Raw genomic sequence first — 12,868 nt, forward strand, 5'->3', positions numbered from 1 at the left:
ACACGTTTAAAAAACGAAAAAAATACCGCCATTCTGACCTTAGGAGGAAAAATTTGTCGGAATGGTGAGACGTTTAATTAAAGGTTTAAGTGTTGCCATTCCGACAATTAGGGCCTCATGTCGGAATGGCGACATGTCGGAATGGCGGTTGCCCCCCGAAAAATGTTATACAATAGGAAAGTTTGAGCACCCCTGGTCTTTGGAGTAGAGGAAAAACTACAGCGACCTTTCACACTTTCAATGTGCACATGGGCATGTCAGTATAGTTGTAAGACAGACTTTAAAGACCCTCCAACACATGGCAGCAGTAGTGCAAAGAATTCAGTAAAAATGGGGACTCTTCCATTGTCTGGTCCATATATAGCTTCTATCTAATACTAATTCATGACCTGCTTCTGTTTTCGGCCTCACACAGTGAAATGAGACACTGCTGTCGCAATGCCAACATTGTGCTAAACAGTGTTTCAGGGCCAAGGTTTGCTCCATTTCCTGTCACTGACTGACAGCGTGAGGAGCTCCGTGATAAATGCAGCGACAGCCGCGTGTTAAACAGGACATCAGAGGCCACGCTTCACTGGCAGCTCGCCAAACCAGCGTAACGCCCGAACACACGACGACTCGTGTCTCCGCGCAACATGCAAAAAGAGCCGCAGCCTCAAAGTGTCGACAATTTAAAACTCTGAATGGAAATACTCAGCACACAAATCCAGCTGGAAGTCTCTTTCTTCTGAATACATTAAAGGTGTTTAGTTTGATTTAAGTGAATTGGCTCTGCTTCAAGGCGGCCACTGTGTGGGCCGGCCATAAGTTATTGAACTTGGCGGAGGAACCTGCTGTGCCGTTAATTAGCTGGGGATTCTGGATGGTGGGATTCATTACATGGCTGATTGAGCAATAAATCTGTGTGTTTTCTGAAGGGTGACGAGAGGGGCTCAGTGAAGCTAAGGTCAAAGCTCAGAGACGGAGCTTTGACCGAGGAGACCTGGAGACTAAAAACTATGGACATATCGTTGCGCCTCAACCCTCAGCTGTCTCTGTCCACCATAGGTAACTTTGAATTGCACTTATTATTCTTTTTTAAGCCGGTTTAATGTCACAATTATGTTGAAAACTAACTTTTTTTACATTGTAGGCTATATTTTCATTTTAAAAAGGAAGCAGCTTGAATGGCACTCAGTAGAGCGTATACCTCCACCAAGGTGAATTGTTAAAGACATAGGCACCAAAATGTAATGGGACCCATTCTGGGCCCAGACCCATCCTCCATCCAAGTTTCCTGGAAATTTGTTCAGTAGTGTTTGTGTAATCCTGCTGACAAACCAATAAACAACAAACAGACACACAACCATGAATTATCTTAACTAGGGGTGGGGGAGATTCACTGATTCTTAGAAGCACTATGATCTTGAAATATAATGTCTCAATAAAGAATAAATATCAATAATAAGATTTAAAACCCAATTTTCAACAAATTATCACCTGTAACAATTTTGTGGGATCAGGCTTTGTGTTTCTTTTAGTTGAACCAACTGGATGGTGATCGCGAGCAAAGATAACAGAAGTAAATCTGTTTATTTTAATTATAGATCATTACATATACGCAATATATATATATATATATATATATATATATATATATATATATATATACAGTATATACGTTTTAAAAGTAGTCACACAGTTAGAAAAATCACACATAGAAATCAAAATTTTGAGAGATTGCCAGCCATAATTTAAATCAAATAATAAAACTTACCAACCCAAGACTTTATAAACATGCTATTTAATAAAGACTAATTAATTATGAACAATTGAATTGATTTAATGCCTTCATAATCTTCGCTGGGTTAGCATAATCACATATGTCCACTAAACCCTCTGTTGTAGAGATAGTACTACCTACATAGTAATACCCTTATTTACAAGGATGGGCAGTTACGTTTAATATCACTCCACACACTGTTTTATGCTTCTGATTGGACGGCACTACAGATGTTTCCTAGCAACTGATTCACGCACCAACATCTTTACTAGCTTAGACCTTTCACAGGTTCTGACGGAGCGACCCAACTTAGTAAATCACTGGTTTGAAACTAGTAGTTACTCAGACCTGAGGAAGCACTGTACGCACAAGCTGAGCAGTTTCTTTATAAATAGCAGGTACAGCCCAGTCCTGGAGTACACGTCTACGTCTCTGCAACTGGAGGTCAAGGTTTGTTTTTTATAGATGCTCTTAAACGGATACCGTTGGGATTATTCTATGTATTTATTGTATATTATTCTATATTACTATTATGATTGTAAAAGAAAATCACAGGAAAAGGTCCAAACCAACAATGTGTTGAATTAATCCACATTTGGTGCTCTGGTGAGTATTTGGTGCAGCAGGATGGTGTATGAGTCAAAATAAACTACAGTGTGTGTGTGTGTGTGTGTGTGTGTGTGTTCAGGACTCCCTATAAACATGTTATTTTCTGCCTCACTTCCTGCGTCACAGAGCATTGTGTGATGCACATACTCGTTGGTTTGCATTGGGTGTCTCGTCAGTTCTGTCGTCAAACGGAGATGTTTTTTAAATTTTTGGTGATCATCACTACTCCTGTCCAGTGTAAAACCAAAAGTGATGCTGATTTGTTATTTAATCCAGACCATGATCTTTTCTAAAACCTAAGCGGGTATTTTTGTTACCTTAATCTAACCTTGTAGTAACTGCGACTGAAAAGTAGAAATATTCTTTTAAATACCTAAAAAAACAATAAATTCACTAACCCCCACCGTCACGGCAGAGTCTGAGCTGCGACAGCCAGACAACGGAACGGCATAGTGCATCGGGTCAATTTTCAAAATAAAACATCCAGTGCAGACTCGTGCTCTACAGCACAACGAAGTCGGAAACGTTAACAATAAACACACTTAAAATTGACATAGCTAAAGTGATTTAATGATTTAGTGGAAATACAAAAATCAAGAAGGAATGGTGCTCCGCTTCAAAACAGGGGCACACATGCCAGGTAACAGAGATGTGCCCGGTGGAATCAAGGGTTAGTCTGGTAAAAAGCCTTAAGCATTAAGCTTGGCCCAAATCATCAACTCAGCCAACTAATCATGCGAGCACTCCACTAATTGAGCATTTTTATACTATACCACCTGAAGACCGAGCTCTCCGAAAGGTTTTCTAGCAGGAAAGCTTCTCATAAAACTACCAAAACAGTCTTAGAAGGCAGAACATCACCTTCCATGCACAAAGATGAGGTCACATACACAAATAATGGAAAAATGTGCACTCAGAGCACGTGAGTCCCGTGTGTGTTCATGGTAATGAAGGTTCATGTCACCTAGCGCAACAGTGTGGCTCATTCATGTCTTTTTAGACAACAATGGAGCTCTGAGGCACAGAGGAAGAAGATACTGTATATCAGACTTTAACAGTAAGAAACATGAAGAATATCACCAGCCTCATCCTGTAACCCTGTACCCCCACAGCAACATAGAGAAATCAAGCTAAACTTCCCAACACAGACCCTCTGTCTCTGTGTCCTCCCTGCTGCTGCACAAGCTGCCTTCTCCCCCAGGTCAGCCACAACGTCACCGATTGGCAAACGCTAACACGGTGATCCACGGCAACGTGTGCCAAAGGTTCTCTGCTGGGGGGACCGTGGCACTTTGCATCAGCTACAGGACAGCCTTAAAGAGGGGACGAGGCCAGGGAGAGGTTCCTGAGTTCAGCTGAGGTTAAGAAGCAAACGATGAATGAATGCTGCAACTCTGCAACTTCACCTGACTTTCCATCAGCATGAAGGTGAGGAGAGTTTTCATTTTTTGGGAACTGTTTAATTGTTGAGCTGAACAGGATTCAGTGTTAACAAACGGTGTGTGAACAAAAGCAGCACCACTGTGTTCACATTTATTTGAGCAGGAAGTGAGGAGGTCAAGTGATGTCCCGTTATTCTGGCATTTAGCTCTCAGAAGTCCATTAAACGTCTGAGTGGTCATTAAAAAGCAATAAATGTCCAAATATTTTACGATGAGTCATCTAATGGGAAACAAAAGTGAAATCTATCACAGGTGAGAGACATAACGAGCCGGAGAGGCGTCGGTGACTCAGACAGTTTTTAGGATGAGTCATCAGTTCAGAGCTGAAACGCTTCATCGGCTGCACTGTGAGGCAGGACAGCAAGAGACAGACAGGAAGAGACAGACAGACAGGTGGACAGAAGTAATATTAGAGGAAGCAACTGATTATTCCAGGTGTGTCTGATTATTGTTGTTGTGACTACTGAGGTCAGGCACACCTGGATTAATCAGTTTGTCTAATAATGGCAGACAGGAAACAAAGGAGCTGGCTGAAGTTCAGGAAGTAGTGCAACTGTGCATAAAGCCAATTCCCATTTTTTATTTAGGTAAAATTATCCAGTAATTGGCTAGAAAAAAGGCGGAAAAGCGGAATGTCTGCAAAACAAGAATGATTCGGTGAAACTGGTGACCCTAACAACTTGTCTTGGGACTTGTCTTCCTGTGGGAACCACATCTGTATGTTTCTAGTGCAGTTTGAAGCAGGGAACAAAAGACTGAAACGATACGTCGATAAGCTGATTAAAAGAAAAATAATGACCAACGAGACAGTCACGTTTGCATTCTGGTCAGGAACATTTTTCACTATTTTCTGACATGTTACCTAAAACCATTGCAACAACTCAACTGATCAAAAAACCAGTGAGTGAAAATGGACCGCTTGGGGACAAAAAGAAAAAGAAACACAAAATGTTCTGTTTTTAGGCACTCCCTCAGTTTTCAGCATCAAGATGGAATAGATGCTGGGCAGATAGTGATCATTTCCCATCTATGTGAATGTAAAATCAAATTAAATCATCATGAAAACATAAGCAGGCTGCAGACCCCTGAATCATGACTCAAAGGAAACAAAATGGCCGTTCAGTCTGATTATCAGGCTGCTGAAAAGGTCTCGACTCCCTGAAACTCAGAACAAGAGGACAGAAGGTCAGCTCTGATCTGAACTTCTAACCCCGTGTTGACGGACAGGTATACTCATTTTGTTGACAGATCATGTGACTGCGCCCCCGCATGTGACCGAGGTTGTGTATGTGCTCCTCTCCTGGTGGTTCAGGCTCGCTCCGGGCCGAGCTGAGCTGCAGCAGGAAGATAAGGCAGTGGTGGCAATGGTGGCGGCTGAGCCTCCTCAGAGCGCAGCGTGAAGCTCACACCACTTTATCTGCATAACATTTCAAGAAGATTAAACACTCCATCCAGCCGCTATCAGCCCCCTCTGACAACACCGCCGCTGGATTAAGTAACAGCCTCAGCAGTCAGGACCCATTCACCGGCTCAGTGATGGTTTTTAGATCTGTCAGGGTGGGTCTGTCTGACCAGGTCACAATGGGGACCAATGAGGTGGGTTTCAGAAGTACATGGTGGTGAAGTCACTGTTAGAGGAACTGAGATAGGTTCATAAGACCGTGGAGCTGAAATGGCAGCCAGGAAGTGTGAAACTTTGTTAATGACTCACCCCTCAGACCTGAGTGGGTGAACACACTATAAATAAACGATGGACTCCTTTTTATTGCCAGGAGACGAGGTTGCATTTCTGCTTTTTACTCTTGTGTGTCACGTTCAACGTCATAAACGCACTGGGAAACAGTTCACAGTAGAAAGCAGCACGAGGCCAGTGACAGCGTTACATTGGTTACTTTTATATATCGTCTACCTTCAGTCTCTGTTTCAAACACAACGCTGACAGAGCGATGTCTAGAGGGATTGGAAAGTATTGGCACACTGATGTCTCGAACTTCAATGTGCATCAAAGCATCGCACCAGAAATGGGCTGAAAATGAACATCTCCACCCAGATGTCATGTTTCCATCGCAGCCAATTAGAGTTGGAGCTGATAAACACCTGTGACCACTGCAGAGTCAGTCGACTCAGGAATGAATGCCGATTGAACTCTTTCCCACTGAGGACAAAAGCCAGATTTTGGGAGGGGGGTTTTCTCCAATGTTTTCATTTTCAATGGCCCTTCTCACAAATTTGGTTGAGGCAACAACAGCAGGTATTTTTAATGAGACGTTGGGACATAAACCAGGCAAGCCAAAATATGATCTTTTCTTAACCTAAAACAGTTGGTTTTTGACAGTACTATGTAGTTTTTCCCACACGTAGATTTTTCTTTAGGGACCCATTTTAGCATGTTATATTATTATATTTTTATCCACCCAAGAGAACGACGCCATGATCAATTCGTGGAAACCTGCCCTCGCTCTTCCCCTCCTGTCTACTGTCAATCACACATGCTGTACTTATAGGTGCACCTGGTTGTCGCAATGCTGTGCGGTGCACAAGGTGTTGATCAGCTACATAATTAACGAGCTTCCTCCACACGCGCCTCACCTGCTGTTATGAAAACAGAATTGTGGGCGATTTTGGGCGACTTTATTAAATACACTGCTGGCACAGAGAGCAGATAATGTTGCCGGGAGAGACAAATCAGATCCTTTACATCTGCCTGTGAGTTGAGAGGAATCCTCAGTGAAGCTTCCTGACAGCTTCGTTACCCTCAGTGATCTTCATCATCGAAGACTAATCAACCAAAAACTGGCAGAGAAACGCTCGGAAGCCTGTCATCTCTGATTCTAAGACTCATTCTCCCATGAGACTTTGCATTTCCTGAGCGACTCCCCCTCCCGGCTGTCCTCTTGTCATCATTTCTGGATAATGAATGAGATTTTGAATTTTTCATATCGTCATGCGCAGACTGAAAGGCGATAAATAATAAAACAGTAAATCTGTCCTCACAGGCAGACAATCTTTTTACAGTCTCAACCTTTATAGTAAGTCGCTAAAATAAATGTATGAGACAGAGTATAGTGAGCGAGAGATCGCACAGCGTGAAGACTGTGAGATTCATTGGAGATAAATAACTCAGTTGAAGGTATATCAGTGCACAGTGGGTTATTAATAACACATCTTTTATGAATTCCCTCTGACGTACAGTTGCTCCTGTAGTGGGGCTCAACATGACGAAATACTCTTCACACACACGCACGCACGCACGTACACACATATTATCAGCATGCAAATGTTCAACTTCAGATCATTGTGGATGTGTTCAGAGTGGAAATATTTTGCGTCAGACATCAGTTCTGGCTCAGAAACGCACAGACAAAACACTGTTGTGATGGCTAACTAAATAGTAGTTTTTTTTAGACATCCAGATACCCTGGAGCCAATAAATAAGATTACTGTAGCTCTCTGTTAAGCTTTAAAATGGGCAGATTGATGCAGAAAAGTTTGCACAACACATCCGTCATTATATTGGGTAGTGTCGACATTTGAACCGGTGTAATAGGAAGCTGTTCAAAGATCTGGACCAGGCTGTAGAAGTGTGCACATCCCTCAGCCTGTATACCTGGACTAGAATGTAGAAACTGATGGAATATTAGCACAAAAATATAAATAGCTGTCAAAAGGAGCATTAATAAGAAACAGTAAAGGGTAGCATGCATAATGCAGCATCAAGTCAGGATGGACCTGATTTAAAGAGGAGGAATCACAGAGATGGCTTTTCAACATTTGTAATCATGAAACCACTGGATCATCTTTGTTTGTGGCGACCAAACCCAATCTCTTCCTGACCCTAATCAGGTTGTTTCTGTGCCTAAACCTAACCAGACAGCAAACACAGCGCTGTCACGAACATAAAATTGTAAACTGAGCTGAGAGAAAGTTTCCACATGTCCATGGTTTGCAGAAACTGACATTGCCAACATTTGTTCTGGCGGCTGGGTTGTAAAATCCGGAGATTATAGTTAGAAGTTTAATTAAACTAAACAAGGATATCAAGAGGAGAAATTGGGCGATCGCACAACCAAAAACTTCACATTGGAACCTGCCATCGCTCTCAAACTGATTCATATGTCCATACATCTGTATTTGTCAAAACAATGGTCAAAACCAACACTTGCTGGGCCTTTAAGGCTATTTTGGGGTTGATTTCATTTGATTGACAGGTGTCTGAACCTATTATACTCAGCCACAGTAGTTGCCACTTTCTTATCCCGCCTCACCTCTTTCCCCTCTTTCACCAAATTGGGAATTTCTGGCTCCAGTAACTGACAAAGACGTAAAAAGGACACCTCAGGATTTACTGAGCATTTCAACAGTCTGCCTTCAACACTGAATGTGATGACTATGGGGGGTCGCCTGTCAGCATATACTGTAGCTCATACTGTACAGTGAGCATGATGGAGCTGATGGTGTATCATTGCAGTGATAGCTCACATGTATAGAAGTGTGTGTATGGCAGCAGCGGGGTGACAGACAGGCCGAGAAAGCCAACATGCTGGGCGAATCTTTTCTGTGCAGCTGTCACTCAAAGCTCTCACAGCTCAGGAGCACAAAGCCAGAGATCCAACTAGTGATGCTCGAGCTTTATTCATCTGTCCAACTGCCACATTTTCTATTGAGAAAGAGAAATGATGCAGCATCGATAATGGAAACCCCTTACGGAGCCTGAAGTCAGTGTAGTAACAATACTTGTAATCTGCTGTGGTTGCTGGTCTAGTGCAGTGTGATTCGTTGGTGTGTTGTCATGAGAAAGGGAATCAGCAGTTATACAAAAGCAAAAGGCCGTGACTAAGAGGTTTAGATTAAAGGTCAACAGAAATTACACCTGTACATGCCTCCGGCAGCTGCTGCTCTCTGACTCTCAGGGCTGACCTGCTGGATGTGAGCCCACATGAAGACTGACTGTTCGGATCTTCAACAAATCACAGGAAACCTTTCCAGAGGGTCAAAAGTTAACAAATTCAAAGCTACAGGGAGGGGAATGGATAAAAAGCAGATAGAGAGATCACAGCAGCTTTGGAGATATAATCAGTGACTGATCTACGGGGCGGCTGTGGCTCAGGAGGAAGACGATGGTTCAATCCCAGGCTCTGCCAATATCAAATATGCTGACCCCCGATAAGTCCTGATGGCGGAGGATTTGTTATCAAAGCGAAAAAGCAAAAAGTGCCTATTTATAGATAATATTTTGGATCACAGCCAACAGAGAACTTGATGATGTTAATGAGGGGAAATGATCATCTTTTCTTGTAAAAAGCCAGTGTATCAGATATTACCAGCCTTATTAGTTCGACATAGAACCCGACCGATATATCGGCTGGCCGATATTATCGGCCGATATTAGGCATTTTCCAAACTATCGGTATCGGCATTTATAATGGCCGATAAATGAATATTTAAAAAATAAAATAAGAACGGACGAAACACCCTTCAACCATGTTATGAGTGTTGGCGTTGCATATTTATTCCACCAGAGGACACTCTACAACGTCCCTGTTGGTGGCACTCGTGTTTAGAACGCCACAAACCCGACAACCAGCTGATCCAGCCAGAGTCGGGCAGAGCGAACCAGTTACCCACGACTGAGATCATCGGTGGAGTGTGTTCATGGCAACTGTCACAAGAAATACATTGCTTGAATGACAATTAAAAGAACATCCCCATCAGTTCTCTTAACTCAAATAAGCATGACAAAATTTGTGACTACCATGTCCAGTTTTGCTGCTGTTACGTGTAAGCCGAGAGTGAAACTGACTTAGCAAGTAATTTTGATAAAACAAATAAAACAAACAAGTTTATTTTTAAACTGCATTATCATATTATTTCAGTGAGGACTCATAAATAACTACAAATAACTAATGTAACGGAAATCTGTTGTATGTTTTGTTACACGTTTCTGGATTTTTATATATATATATATATATCGGCTGATATATCGGAATATCGGATTTTTAAATCACCAAATATTTGTATCGGTATCGGCCTTAAAAATCCTTTATCGGTCGGGCTCTAGTTCGACATTTATTGTATCTCATAGTTACAGTTGGATTTATAGTTCTTCGTTAAGCGGCCAGTAGCCCACGTATTTCGCCACTCCAGCTGACGTGAGCCTCAAAATTTCAAATGATTTAGAAGATTTCCAGCCCAGTCAGCAGAATAAATTGTTGCACGATAAATATAAATTAAAGTTGTTTTGTGAGCAGCCAATTTTCTCCATTTTCACTCTCTACGTCTTAGCCTTTCTTATACTCAGCTGTGCATGAAAAAGCATAAAAATCTGGTTTTGGTTATTTCAGGCAGAGTCAGGTAATTATCGGTTATTCTGATTGGACTGATGGGATGGGAGTAACCCTAACCCTCATCACCACAACACTAAAAGGCTGTATCATGAGTAATCAGACTTTATTGTGCTTGAATTATTAATCCCCATTTAAAATTAGAGAGCTGGAGTTGAAGGTAACTTCTGTCTCTTCTTGTCTCACCTCTAAATAACAGACTTCTCTCATGTAATCATTTTGTTTGTGTATTTCAAAGCGATGGAGACGACGGTCTGTGAGAGTTTGCTCGGAGAAGACTGCTGAATCTTCCTTCTGTTTCTCAAACGCTGTCTTCACTGGGACCAGACGAGACAGAAGCACATCACAGTTCCTCAACATCATCTCTTAATCTGCAGATTTAAAATTTGGCTTGAGGAGAGAAATCTGCTGTTTTTCATGAAAACACTGCTTGCAGAGAAATCTCCACCACAAAGCTTCTGCTGTGAGTCACAGTGAATGAAAGAAAAGAGACTGTAGTCGTCCCAACATGCTGTTTAACTCAGGGTTGGAAACTAGTTTAGAAATGCTTGGATCTGCATCAACAGCTAAACACTTGCTACTTGGCTCGTGTTCTGACTCTACATTTGATCCAAATCCAAAACAACTTTTTGATAACAAACAAACGAACATGAAGAAAACAACAGGAATTCACCTCCATGTGCTTCATATTATAACCTGAGCACACTGATCACTGACTCTCTCCTCTAACAGCCTGGAGGAACAACAGAGAGCACTGCCCTGGATGCTCCCATCTTTTCCACAGTGTTGTTACTGATGCTGTGATGTGTCTCTGGGTACTGTCCTGATAGTCAAACTATATTTTGGGATTACTCACTGTTATGAGTTTAGATTGGTCTGTCATATGTCTGCAAAATTGTGTTTTTTAATAAGAACTTCTGCTTCTTTGATCACAAGAGACGGACACTTAAACGTGACGGACAACTGAAGCAGCTGGAGACTTGATCTAAACCCTGAAAAAACAACCCAAAAATATAAAAACAGCTCCAAACAGCTCATCCGATGTATTCCATTCCCAAATTGATTTGAAAAGACTTTATTTGCACCCTTTGTTGCTGTGAAGCTCCAGAAATGTTTTGTGGACTACGAAACCTCGAAACCTGACGTTCCATCAGCTTGAAGGTGAGGAAATGATGATGACGATGATGATGACGATGATGATGATGATGATGAAATGATCCTTTAATGTTTAAAAAAAAAGCGCTGGAACATTTAAACTTCTCTGAAGCTGCTGGAGATATCGGCACATGATGCCACATTGAAGAAATGCAGCTCCACCAAACTCCATACAAAAAGTACCTGATTTTAGGTGATTTTCCTTTAAATGTGCAGAAAAGCTGTTTTATAGGTTACTATGGTTCAGTCTCTGCATGTGATTGGCTACGAGAAGATGCTTGTATCTCACACACAATCACACTCACACACACACACCACCTCTCAAACACACAAAAGCGTGTGCACAGGACACACACGTTTCCTTCCAAACACACAAACACCGCCCTCCACGATGACAGCCCCTGTCTCCACATAAACACCCGGCTGTCGGTGCATTATATAAAGCTAATCAATGCACTGGCTGCTATAAATAATTCAGTCTCTCCACCATCCATCACCAGCCGAGCTGCTCGGGGCTGGTGACGGCACTGCGGAGGACCGGAGCCGGCCAGGCCCTCCTCATTCAGCGTCCTCATCAGTGGTCTCCAGCTGCAGCCTCCTCCTCCTCTTCCTCCTCTTCCTCCTCCATCTATCTCATCATTCCCACCTACAGTACAGGCGAGATATGGCGGTGAAGGCGGCGAGATGGTGCGCCTTCACCTGGGTGGGAACAGGAGCAGGAGGAGAGGAGAGGAGGAGGAGAGGTTTCATCCTCTCAAACATAAAAACACATTTTTTTTGGCACACAAAGCGCGTCTTTCCTGCCGTTTCCGCATGTTGCGTGAAAGCCTCCCGCCAGGTGAAGCTGACGGACACCTGCAGCCCGTCTGTCGCCTGCGCGTGTTTTTATCAGCACACACACACACACACACACACACACACGCACACAAACAAACCAGCGGCAGTTCACGCCTAAAACCTGTGCGCACCCTCCCACTCCTCCATCTCCAGCTTCACAGCGAGCTGCAGCACAAAACACAATTTACAAGAAGCACAGAAACAGCAGTGGATGGTGAGCGAGCCTCCTGCAGCCGCTCACCGACACGTTTCTCTCAGATCTGGCGCGTTCGGTTTCACTGACCTGATGCGTCTGAAGCAGCGACACGGATCCCGACCAGTCTGCAGCCAAACCTCCGCCTGATGCCCGTCCTATATCCCGTCTCTCTCTCTCCCTCTCTCTCTCTCTCCCTCGCTCTGTTCGTGTCTCTCTCCCTCCCTCTCTCTACCACCCCCTCCTGCGCACTATTACCTCACAGCCTCCACTCTGCTCCTCTAAGTCAGGAGAGAGAGCAGAAAGCATATGGCGACAGGAAAACAGACACAACAGGTACCAGAGACGAAGCAGAACCAGCATCGGGTCTAAAGGTTCTGGTCACACGGAGAACTCTTCACAGGATGATAATAAAGTCAGTTCATCTAATGCATAAATGTTAAAGCCAGGACTGGAGCCAGTCTGAGCCTCTGAGGGGCCTGAGGTTAGATTGTTTCTCTTACCAGGGTTTTATTCTCAAACGTGTCAT

At 43.1% G+C, this 12,868-nt stretch overlaps 1 protein-coding gene across 1 annotated transcript in view; it reads right to left on the reverse strand.

The window, feature by feature from the left end:
• Positions 1-12,533, reverse strand: part of LOC311257112 (complexin-2) — a 62,433-nt gene extending 49,900 nt beyond the window's left edge. Inside the window, exon 1 of the mRNA XM_084352578.1 lies at positions 12,430-12,533. The gene's annotated coding sequence lies outside the window, so the exon portion shown is untranslated. The remainder of the gene's footprint in view (positions 1-12,429) is intronic.
• Positions 12,534-12,868: the final 335 nt, after the last annotated feature.

Source organism: Pagrus pagrus (genome assembly GCF_965226575.1).
Source record: "Pagrus pagrus genome assembly, chromosome: 5".
NCBI lineage: Eukaryota > Metazoa > Chordata > Actinopteri > Spariformes > Sparidae > Pagrus > Pagrus pagrus.